Source organism: Sciurus carolinensis, chromosome 16 (assembly GCF_902686445.1).
Source record: "Sciurus carolinensis chromosome 16, mSciCar1.2, whole genome shotgun sequence".
NCBI lineage: Eukaryota > Metazoa > Chordata > Mammalia > Rodentia > Sciuridae > Sciurus > Sciurus carolinensis.
This window is the reverse complement of record NC_062228.1, coordinates 38209369-38219732: the sequence shown is the minus strand read 5'-3', so window position 1 is coordinate 38219732 and position 10364 is coordinate 38209369.

The following is a 10364-nucleotide window of genomic DNA, read 5'->3' as shown; positions in this document are numbered from 1 at the left end:
ACATATACTCAGTAGTGGGTCACTTTTTACCAGCTGCTAGACCCTGAACATAAGAAGTCAGTTGGTAGAGAAAGGAGATTGAAGCAGATGTATTGTGATGATTGCTTGGTCCACTTGAGCTGTTGTAACAAGATATCATAGACTGGGTGGTTTATGAACAACAGAAATTTATTTCTCACAATTCTGGAGGTTGGGAATTCCAAAAACAAGGTGCCAGCAGATTTGGTATCTGAGAAGTACCCTCTTCCCAGTGCCTTCCCATTGTCTCTACATGTGGAGCAAGTGGTGAGCATCTTTCTGAGGTCTCTTTTATAAGGGCACTAGTCCCAGGAGAACCCTCATGACCTAGTCTGCTCCCAGAGTCCCCTCCTCTTAATACCATCAATTTGAGGGCTAGAATTTCCACACATGGATTTTGTGGACATAAAACATTCAGATTGTAGTAGATGGCTTTTATATCCTGGTTCCAGTCCCATCCTGAGGAATAAGCTGAAATTTTACCCTTTAGTTCCAGGAATCTTGCCTAAAGATCCCAGGTAATTATGCCAGCTGGAATCTGTGGTGGCATTAAAAGAATCTGACTCTATCTGCAGTTGGGGAGAACCTCTTGGTGAAGGATGCAGTGTCAGGGGCCCATAAGAGGTAGATGGCACTAAGGCAGCTGAGTGAACCAGGTCAAAGAAGCCACAGCCAAGACTACACAGGAAGGACATCTGCTAAACTCAAGCTACTGCCACTTGGGAATTGTTGCAAGGTGTTCTTCTCACCCTTGCATTACTCTCTTTAGGGGGCCTTGGTAGCTTAAACCTTTGTCAGTGTTTGTCCCTGGGACTTCTCAGAGGGTGAGGAAGGGAGGGACCATTGGTCCCTTTGGCTCCCTCATTGATCTACCTCCCACAACTGCACACACCAAAAAGGCATGGTAATTCCCGAAGTAAATGCCCAGTTTATGTCATGAAGAAGGAACAATAAAATCTGGACTTTTAAAAACAGCAGAGACCTGTGTCCTGGAGCAAGGGCTTAGGAGGAAGTGATTTATATGGGGATGGTTCCAGAAAGAGGGAGGGAGAACAGAGGGTGAGTCTGGAAAAAGAGCCAATAAAGGATGTGTTATGTAGGTGACTGCTGTGAGAATCAGGAGCTCAGCTGCACGCGGCCATGCAGGAGTGTTCCTCTTGAGGATGGGGAGGCAGGGCGGCCACCTTCCAGGATTCCCGGGGCACAGCTCAGCCCCAGACACTTCTGCTGTGCCCCTTCTTGAGCAGAACAGGCTTTGTGGCTTACAGAAAGCCCTGAGGGGAAAAGCAGAGAGGCATAGGGCACACCCTTGAGTAATCTCTCTTACAGGAGCTTCAGTCATTAGTCTGGAAATTTCCACTACAGAGTGGTTGAAGTCAGAGAGGGCTGAGGGGATGTCATATGTGGCATAAAAAGTCACAACACACCTAAAGGTCACATCTCTGTATCCTCAGTGCCAAAGTAACCCAGACTGTGGGAACACAGTAGATGCCCCAAATTGGAATGCCTGAGTCATCATCTCAGGGTCATTTACATTTGGTCTTCCAGTTAAAATTCCCCTTTTTATTTTTACCAGCAGAATGAATTGAGCATGTGAGAACTTTATTCATAGTAAGAAGCAAGGACAAAAATCTCTTAACTCTCTCTATGGCTTTATGAAATTTTTCTGTGATTTCTATTTTGTCAAGACTGTACACTGCAGCACGGCAAACACCATACATCTCTTCAATAAAAAAACAGTTGTTAAAATATTTCCTGCTTGATAGATCCTTTTCTTAGTGCCTGTCTCATAAAAGTTGGTGGTGGGCCAGGTGAATGTCACATTTCTCATTTTTCTGACTGATTTTACTTTTCTACATGGTCAAGGAATGCATCCTTTGGACTTGGAGCTTCCTATTCATTTGCAAAATCTCCACGCAGCAGTTCTGTTTCTGTTGTCTTGGGTGAGTCTCTGGGCACAGAACAGCCTGACTCTGGCGAAGGTAAGAGCTGACATTTCTGTAGTTTTCTTTGACCGGAGTTTTCCTTGTTATTTTTGATTTGTGGCATGCCTGCCTCACCCCCAGCATCTGTCTCCATCATGACAGGTGCCCTCTGATTCACGCAGCGCAACGCCTTCTCTGCCAGGCACCGGATTGCTCAGACGCGCCACTCTCTGCAGCTGACTCAACGTTCGGCATATGCAGTATGTCACAGCCCTTGTCCAGAGGTTTATCTGTGTTCATGAGGGGTTCACAGGCTTCCTTTGGCTTAGGCAACCCAAGACTCACTGGCTTTTGTTTCCACATCTCAATACATCTCTGAAAGAGATCCAATAAGGCTGCCACTTCTGGTGGCAGCTACTTGTGAAAAAGCACTGTTTTTTTTTTTTTTTTCCCCCAAGTGACAGCTCTGGTTTTAGGGGAAATCTAGTTGTGTCTGTATTTCATCAGACTCTCCAAGATCAGGAAGAGGAGGGTGGCCTCTGAAGGCCCAGCTCAAATGCCTCTTCAGCTCAACTCCACCAATGTTTGATGAGCCTCTGCTATCTCCTAGACTCTCAAGGACCCCATCACAATTATTTCTCCCCCTGGGTACCTTTAACTCATGACTGTTTACCACAGTCTGGTTTGAATTCCAGTTAACTGTGGGCATGTTCATTCCTCTCGATAGAGTACCAGTTCCTTTATGGGTTGGAGAGGAGAGTTCATTGTAGCCATTAATTTCTCCTCCTTGTACATGCCTGTCTACAGAGTTATAGTTTATGTCCAGGCTCTGCAAAACCTTGTGGATCCATGGTCCCCATGATACCTCACATTTCTTTCCCTGATCCTAGTTTCTACCCCTCTATTCTTGGGGCATCTTTTGGGGTGGTGGGGTGTGGTAGAGGTCACCTGCCCCAGATGTGCCTCAAACTCCCCACCTAAGACATCTGTTCAGGGCCTCCACACTCAGTCTTCCTCTCCTCACTCCCCCACCCCCTGGGGAGCTGAACCTGAAGCCATCAGGTTCCTGGACAGTCTCTTTTCATAGAATCAGTGTTCTTCTGAGAACAGGTTGAAAGTTATGTCTTTACAAACTATAGATTTTTTTCCCTTGGTGAAATTTTCTTTTATAAAATTAAAAGTATTTTATTTTAAAAATCGTATTACAGAAGTAATAAGCACTCATTATAGAAAAATAGGAGCTCATTCAAGTGTTAAAGTCCATAAGTCCTCCCTGCATGGAGACATAAACTTTTAACACATTGGTGTATAGCTTTCCAAATCTTTATTCATGTGTGTGTACTTCCTTTGTCTGTATAATAAAATTGGAATTCAAATCCTATTTTAAACATGGTATGGGAACTTGCTATTTAAAAGAATTCTAAAGTGAATCCTTTTTGAGAGGTGAATAAGTCCCTGGGGATTTATTTGTGCTATTGGCTCAGGTAAAATCCAGAAGTCATAAACTGTTTATGGTGGGGGTGTGTTCTGACAATCTGAAATTTTCTATTTCTGTTCCTACCTCTATCCCCATCCGTCCATCCATCCATCCATCCATCCATCCATCCTCTATTAGCCTATCATATATTTCCTAATTGAGTGTTGAGAGATTGACATAAAAAGACAGGCAGGAAAGCCAGAGCTGGGTTGATTGAGTGCCCTCCACAGGGAGCCTCACGCACACAGTGCCACATATTTATGGCGCTCCCCAAGGACTGGATTACACGGCAAAAGATTAACATCCCTGCTGCACAAAATTAAAAATGCTGTATTATTTGCAGCATGGAGAGGACTAGCTGAAGATCAGCATCTTCTCTTTGAACAACATAATTGAATGTCTCTCAGCCTGAACCCCTCGCTGTATTGATTTGAATTAATTATTTGTGCATTTGTAATCTCCTGGCTTCCCTTGCACAGGAGTGCCCCCACATTGCAACACTGCATGGCTGTCTCCTCCCCAGCCATCACCCTTAGTCTGGAAGCCTTTGACAGTTCTAAGGACAATTAATCAGTCAGATGGAATCAGTTTTCGCTGATAAAGGAGAGCCTCGCCTGTAAAACTGACATCCCATTTTATGGGAATTAACGTTCTGAAAAGTGGCTGTGGTCTACCTTAGTTAAAAGCACCAATTCATTAGTTTCTAGTTTGGAGAAGCTTTTGGGGGGCGGTGGGAAGAAGGAGCAAGTTTTACTTTTTTTTTTTTTTTTTTTTTTTTTTGCGGTGCTGGGGATTGAACCCAGGGCCTTGTGCTTGCAAGGCAAGCACTCTACCAACTGAGCTATCTCCCCAGCCCGGAGCAAGTTTTACTATTGAGGTTTTTAGGGCTGGGTCAGTGAAGGGGAGCTCCACCAATACTCACCAAGGTTTTTGGTATTGAGGGAGTAGGAGCATGTTTAGCTGCAAGTAGGAAATTAATTGGTTATGTAGATAAAAGTCTGTTAGCAGAGTGTTGTAGCAACATTGCAGACTTTCTTCCAAAGAAGAAAATTTGTATATTGTAATTTACAAACGACAACAAAAAAAAGCACACATACACACACACACATACATACACACACACGCAAAATCAATGTTTTCAAGGAAAAGAAAACTCAGGTCATCTGCAATCCAATTTAACTTTGTTGCTGCGTTCTTAAATGGAAAACTGGATACCTGTTATTTGAAAACATCAATTACCTGTTTCAGGAATGGGATTGTGATTAACCCTAAAACTTCTTTTGCTTCAGTCTTCTTTGAGGAGTATTCTGAATGACTGCAAGGTCTTTTGGTGCTGTTAGGGTGACCACAACTGGCGGAAGCTGCTGAGGGCAAAGGCAGGAGACTGGTCACAAACCTTCTGAGTGCAAACTCTCATGCCCACAGGTGCTCAGAGATTGTGTGCCTGCATGCAGCAGTCTGATGGGCAATGGAGATGGTCTTCTATCTCAGGGAGCAGCTATTGCTCAGTCCCCACCCATTGTCACCAAATAGGAATGTGGACCCTGTATGGCCATGTAGTCCAATTTTTTTTCAAGAGAAGCCAGAACGTGGGCCTGATATGCTTTGTCAACCACCAGTTTTCAACCTTCTGTGTGGGAGATGGAGTTAGATGTAAATTTGTTTTGGAGGCTGTGGTCAGAGAAAGTTGTTACCCTGTTTTTGTTTTAATAATCCCTGATCGGAATCTATCTTGTTTTTCTTCCTTAGTTTTTAAGGTTATCTGCACAGAATCCATTAATCACTGTTCTTGTTGATGATATGTGGTCATTGCTATTCTGCAATGACATCATTCATTCATTTTTTTTTTTTTTTTGTACTGGGAATTGAACTGAGGGCCTTGGACATGCTAGGTAAGTGCTCTGCCACTGAGATAATCCCCTTCATGTATTCATTTTGGATAATGCTATAAGTTTCCTTATGCACCACTCAATTTGAAAACTAAGATCTTGATAATCATGGTCATTCATCTGTGGGTTCCCCATTCACCCCATCTCTCTGCTTTCCCACACCATGTAACCAGAGTCCTAGATCTATATTTTTCACTCACTTCTTTGCTTCCTTTTTTAGATAGTCTTAATCTCATGCATCTATCTAGCCATCTACCCGTCCATCTGTCTGTCTGTCTGTCCATCCATCCGTCCATCCGTTCATCCATACATCCATTCATCCATCCATCCATCCATCCATCCACCCGTCCATCCATCTTTATCCTGCCTTCTTTTCATTCTCTATATATCTATTGAGTTTGGTTCCATTTTAACTTTTTATTAAAACAGTATTATGCTTTATGTAATCTTTTGGAACTTTCTTTTTTCTACTAATAGATTCACCATTTGGTTACTTGTTGCTTATAGTTTACTCACTTTGGCTTTTGTGTAATATTCCACCATAAGAATAGTCTACAACATATTCGTCCACTCTCCTGTTCATGAGGATTTGTGTGTTTCCAGGCTATGTGAAGGGGCTGCCGTGAGGTTTTCTTTACATGCTCCCTGATGTGCATAACCAAGAGTTTTTGCCACTGAGGAGTGGATTCCCTGGGCCACAGTGTTAATGAATGTCCAACTTTGAGAGTTAGTGCCAAAGTGTTTTCTGATGAGAATTTACCAATTAACATTCCCACAATCAATACGTGTAAGCAATCTTGTGGATCCATATCCTCTCCAATATTTGGCATCATCAGATTTTTAAATTTTCGGTAATTGAGTAGGCATAATCATTGTGGTTTTGGTTTGCCTTTATTTCTATTGAGGCAAATTTCTATTTGATTTTAATTTGTTTCTATTGAGACATTTTATAAATTGACTGGTCATAGTTTCTCTTCCATGATATGGTGGTTCTTGTCTTTTGTCCATTTTACCCTTCTTTTGTTTGTGCTTTACTTACTGATTCTTTGTATATCCATTTTTTTTTTTTGGTACTGGGGATTGAACACAGGGGTGCTTAACCAGCTTAACCACTGAGTCATATCCCCAGCCATTCCCCCACTCTGCTTTTTTTTTTGAGACAGGATCTTGCTGAGTTGCTTAAGGCCTCACTAAGTTGCTGAGGTTGGCTTTGAACTTGCCATCCTCCTGCCTCAGCCTCCCAAGCAGCTGGGATTACAGGCCTAAACCACCATGCCCAGCTCTTTGTACATCCTTGATACCAGTCCTTTGTTGGTTATATTTTATAAATCTCTTTTCACTTTATTTATGGTGGCTTTTGACAACCAAATGCTCTTAGTTATGATGCAGAGTTATTCATCTTTAATTTTATAGTTAACATTCTTTGGGCTCATTTAACTTCAAATCTACCAGATATCATCTCTGTTTTCTGCTAAGACTCTACTTATCATTTCCCCTTTTGGAACAATCGAGTGCAGAGAGCAAATCTGAACTTCTCTGGGTTTTTGCTAGTTGATGGCGGATTAGACTTGGTGTGAAGTCATGTTTTCTATGACTTGAAATATATTTTTGGTGCTCCCTGGGTCTTTTTCATTTAAAAGGGGTCACCTCTGGTGGTGTTTCTAGACTTTACCTCATGTTGTGTCTGCAGTCACAAAATGGGGTGGGTCCTTCATAAAGGTCATGGGTTTTTCTTGCATTTCCAGGGCTCCTGGGATGAGGTAAAGGGTATTATTCTTATGCCTAATGGGTTGTGCTGGTTCCTCTGGGCTTATGGCAGCAGGGAGCTCTGAGAAGTGGTAGCTGTGCAAAGTTTGGGTGTCCAGGTTGGCTGAAGTTTCCCCATATGCTGGGACATTCAGCTGTGTGGGAAATCAAAGGAGGAAAAACAAATCTTTGTATTCTAAAGCAGCAGCCTGCTGAGCATGTTCAAGTGCATGCACAGGGCAGAAAGATGCACCAAACTTGTTGCTACATGTATTCAGGTAAAGCAGAGCTTGCACGCTCTGAAACACTGGCAAAAGAGATGCCCATGGTCGATTAAGGTGGGGAGGGTTCCACAGAGAGAAGTGATACAAAAATAAGCAACAACTGTCTTTTTACCCATCAGCCTCAGAAGCCCCTTAGCTGCAAACTCAGCATCTCACAAGTAGCTCGGTTTGTTGTATTCCCACCAAGGGCAGTCTTGGATCAGTTAGAGTTGCCCCTACTTCTTTTTTTCTGGGTCAGAAGTGTAATTAGGAATGTGAGGTTGAGATAGAACTGAAGTTCACAATGCTACTGCCTCTGGTCATATCACCTCCTGTCAAACTAAGAATTACTGTCCTACCCACCAAAGCTATGATTTTAAATGTTGGTGGCTGCCTGAAGGACACAGGTGGGTTGACCACCTGGGTGCTGTAAACCAGGGGGCGTCCTCACCAGGACTGCAGAATGTAGGGGTACCGCCATGGGATATGGGGTGTGGCTTGCTTCCTCCAGCATAGCTGTCTTGCCCTCCTTACCTTTCCTGTTGCCCTCTACCTTGTGGTTCAGCCTGTGGTTCCCCTCCTACCTCCTGGCCCTTGCAATGCGAACCTACAGTTTCACAGTCTCTTCAAGTAGATCCCGTGGTCCTCACAGGCTGGGACCAGAGTGCCTCATAACCCATGGAGTATTCTTTTCAAATAGAAGACCCCATCCCATGTCTGCCTGGGCTGAAACCAAAATTGAAAGGAAAAGACACTTTGGGTAGTGAGTCCAATGTCACATTTTCCAGTTTTGGCAGGTGCTCCCCTCTTCTGGTTTGTATGCATTTCATAAAACTCATTGCAGGTTACCAATGTTTTGTCTTCATTCTTGGAGTGTGTCATGAGGGACCCCAGAGAGCCCAAGCCCACTATCTGCATTGTGAATTTGTAGGTGTACACTTCACTTTGTCTTCCTGTGTTCAGGGCTCTGAACCAGCAGGGGTGCTGGCAAGTGCCCCACAGGAGCCCAGGGCCAGGAGAATTTGCTTTGGTTTCCCCCATGGCCTCAGTCTCCATCTGAGTTCCATTTGCTTCTGTTGTTGGTGTACAGGTGGGGAATGAAGCTCCCTTTTCCAGGAACTTACCTAGCCCCATCCACTGCTTCCTTCCTGGAAGTGCTCAGTGCCCAGGAGACTGACTTAAGCACTCATTCCTTAGTGTTTGAGGTGCAATTTCTTTGAGCTGAACAAGGAACAATCCAGGACAGCAGTTTCTCCAGAGCTTCCTCTTCTCTGTGAACATCACACCAGGTCAGGAGATTCTGGTTGGGATCCTGACTGACCACACTTGTTTTGGCCATGGGAGGCAACTTCCAGCTTTCTGGTCCCTGGAGTGATCTGATACAACATCATCCCATCTCTGACACATCTTCTCCATTCACCCTGGCATCTGGGAAGTGCCTTTTTCTTTTCAAGCACAGAGGGACAGTATTTAACATGACATTATCCTGCTGCAGTATTGAGTTAACTATAAAAAGAGATGATCTTTCTGGACAGAATCACTATCCACCAGATAAAATGATTAAATTTACAGCTCAATTGGTGCTGATCAATATAAATGAAATGTGAAACAACTTAATGATTCCTCCAGAAGCATCAGTCCTGAGGTTTTCTTCACACAGGCATCCCAGGACATCAGCTCCATTCTAGGGACTCTCTGCATTTGTGGGATCATACAAATGCACAATTTTTCTCTCTTAAATAAATAGTGAACAAGTCAGGATAGGCTGGGTTATGGGTCAATAACAAACAACCCCCAAGCTCAGTGGCTTGAAATGGTGAAGGTTGTTTCCTCATTGTGCTGCATGTTTAGTGCTGGCCAACAGGAAGGCTCCCATCAGAGACACTCAGAAACTGAGCTGGCAGAACACTCATTATTTTGAATGCTGTCAGTATTGATAGTAGAGGAAAAGAGTATTTCAAATGGTCTTGTGCTGGCAGTCAACTCTTGGACTAGCTGGTCGTGGTAGTGTATGACTGTAAACCTAGTGACTTGGGAGGCTGAGGCAGGAGGATTGTGTGTCACCAGTCTCAGAAACTTAGGAAGGGCCTAAGCAATTTAGTGAGACCCTGCCTCAAAATTAAAAAAAAAAAAAAAGGACTAAGGATGTAGTTCAGTGGCAGAGTGCCCCTGGATTTGATCCCTAGTACCAAATAAATAAATAAATAAATAAAAATCTCATACTGGAAGTGATGCATGTCCTTTCTGTTCACAACTTATGGGCTGGAGCTGTGACTCCATCTGTCATAGGAAGCCAGAAAGTATTGTCTTGTCAGGTGCCTGGTCAGTGGAGAATGGAGGTATTTGGTGAACAATATCAATGGCTATCACATTTGTTTGAACTTTAAGTGTAAAAACATGGATAGATTTTAAGCAAATCCATGTGATCTGGCTATTTAATGGAATCCTGTCATAGAATGAAGAATACTAGCTGGGTGTGGTAAGGCACTCCTGCAATCCCATCAACTCTGGAGGCTGAGGCAGGAGAATCACAAGTTTGAGCCCTGACAATCAAGCAAGACCCTGTCTCAAAATAAAAAAAAATAAAAAGGGCTGGGATGTAGCTGGGAGGTAGAGTGCCCCTGGGTTCAATCCCCAGTATGCAAAAACAAAAACAAAACCCCCCACAGAAAACAACAATAAAAAACCTCCCAGGTATGTCAGTTTCTTTAAGATGTGTAATCTGCCCCCAAACCCATGGATTTCCAAGACTCAAAGGAATCTCTAGATGCATGAAGAAAGAGGGGGGAAGGCCCCAGCTTTTCTCCAAATTCTCTCTTCCAACTAGCAGCAAAGCCAACAATAATAAGTGCACCTTGATGTGTAGTCTCCAAGAGGACAAGTGCATTGTGCAATTAATTTAAAGCAAGAGGGGAAAGAGTGGTTCTTGGTTATGCAGTGACCACCTTTCCATCAGGATCCAAGCAGTGAGCTTCTCTCACTTTTGCCACTGTGAAGTCCTCTGTCTGTAGGGGAGGCTGGGCAAGTGATTTTTTCTGCTCACTGT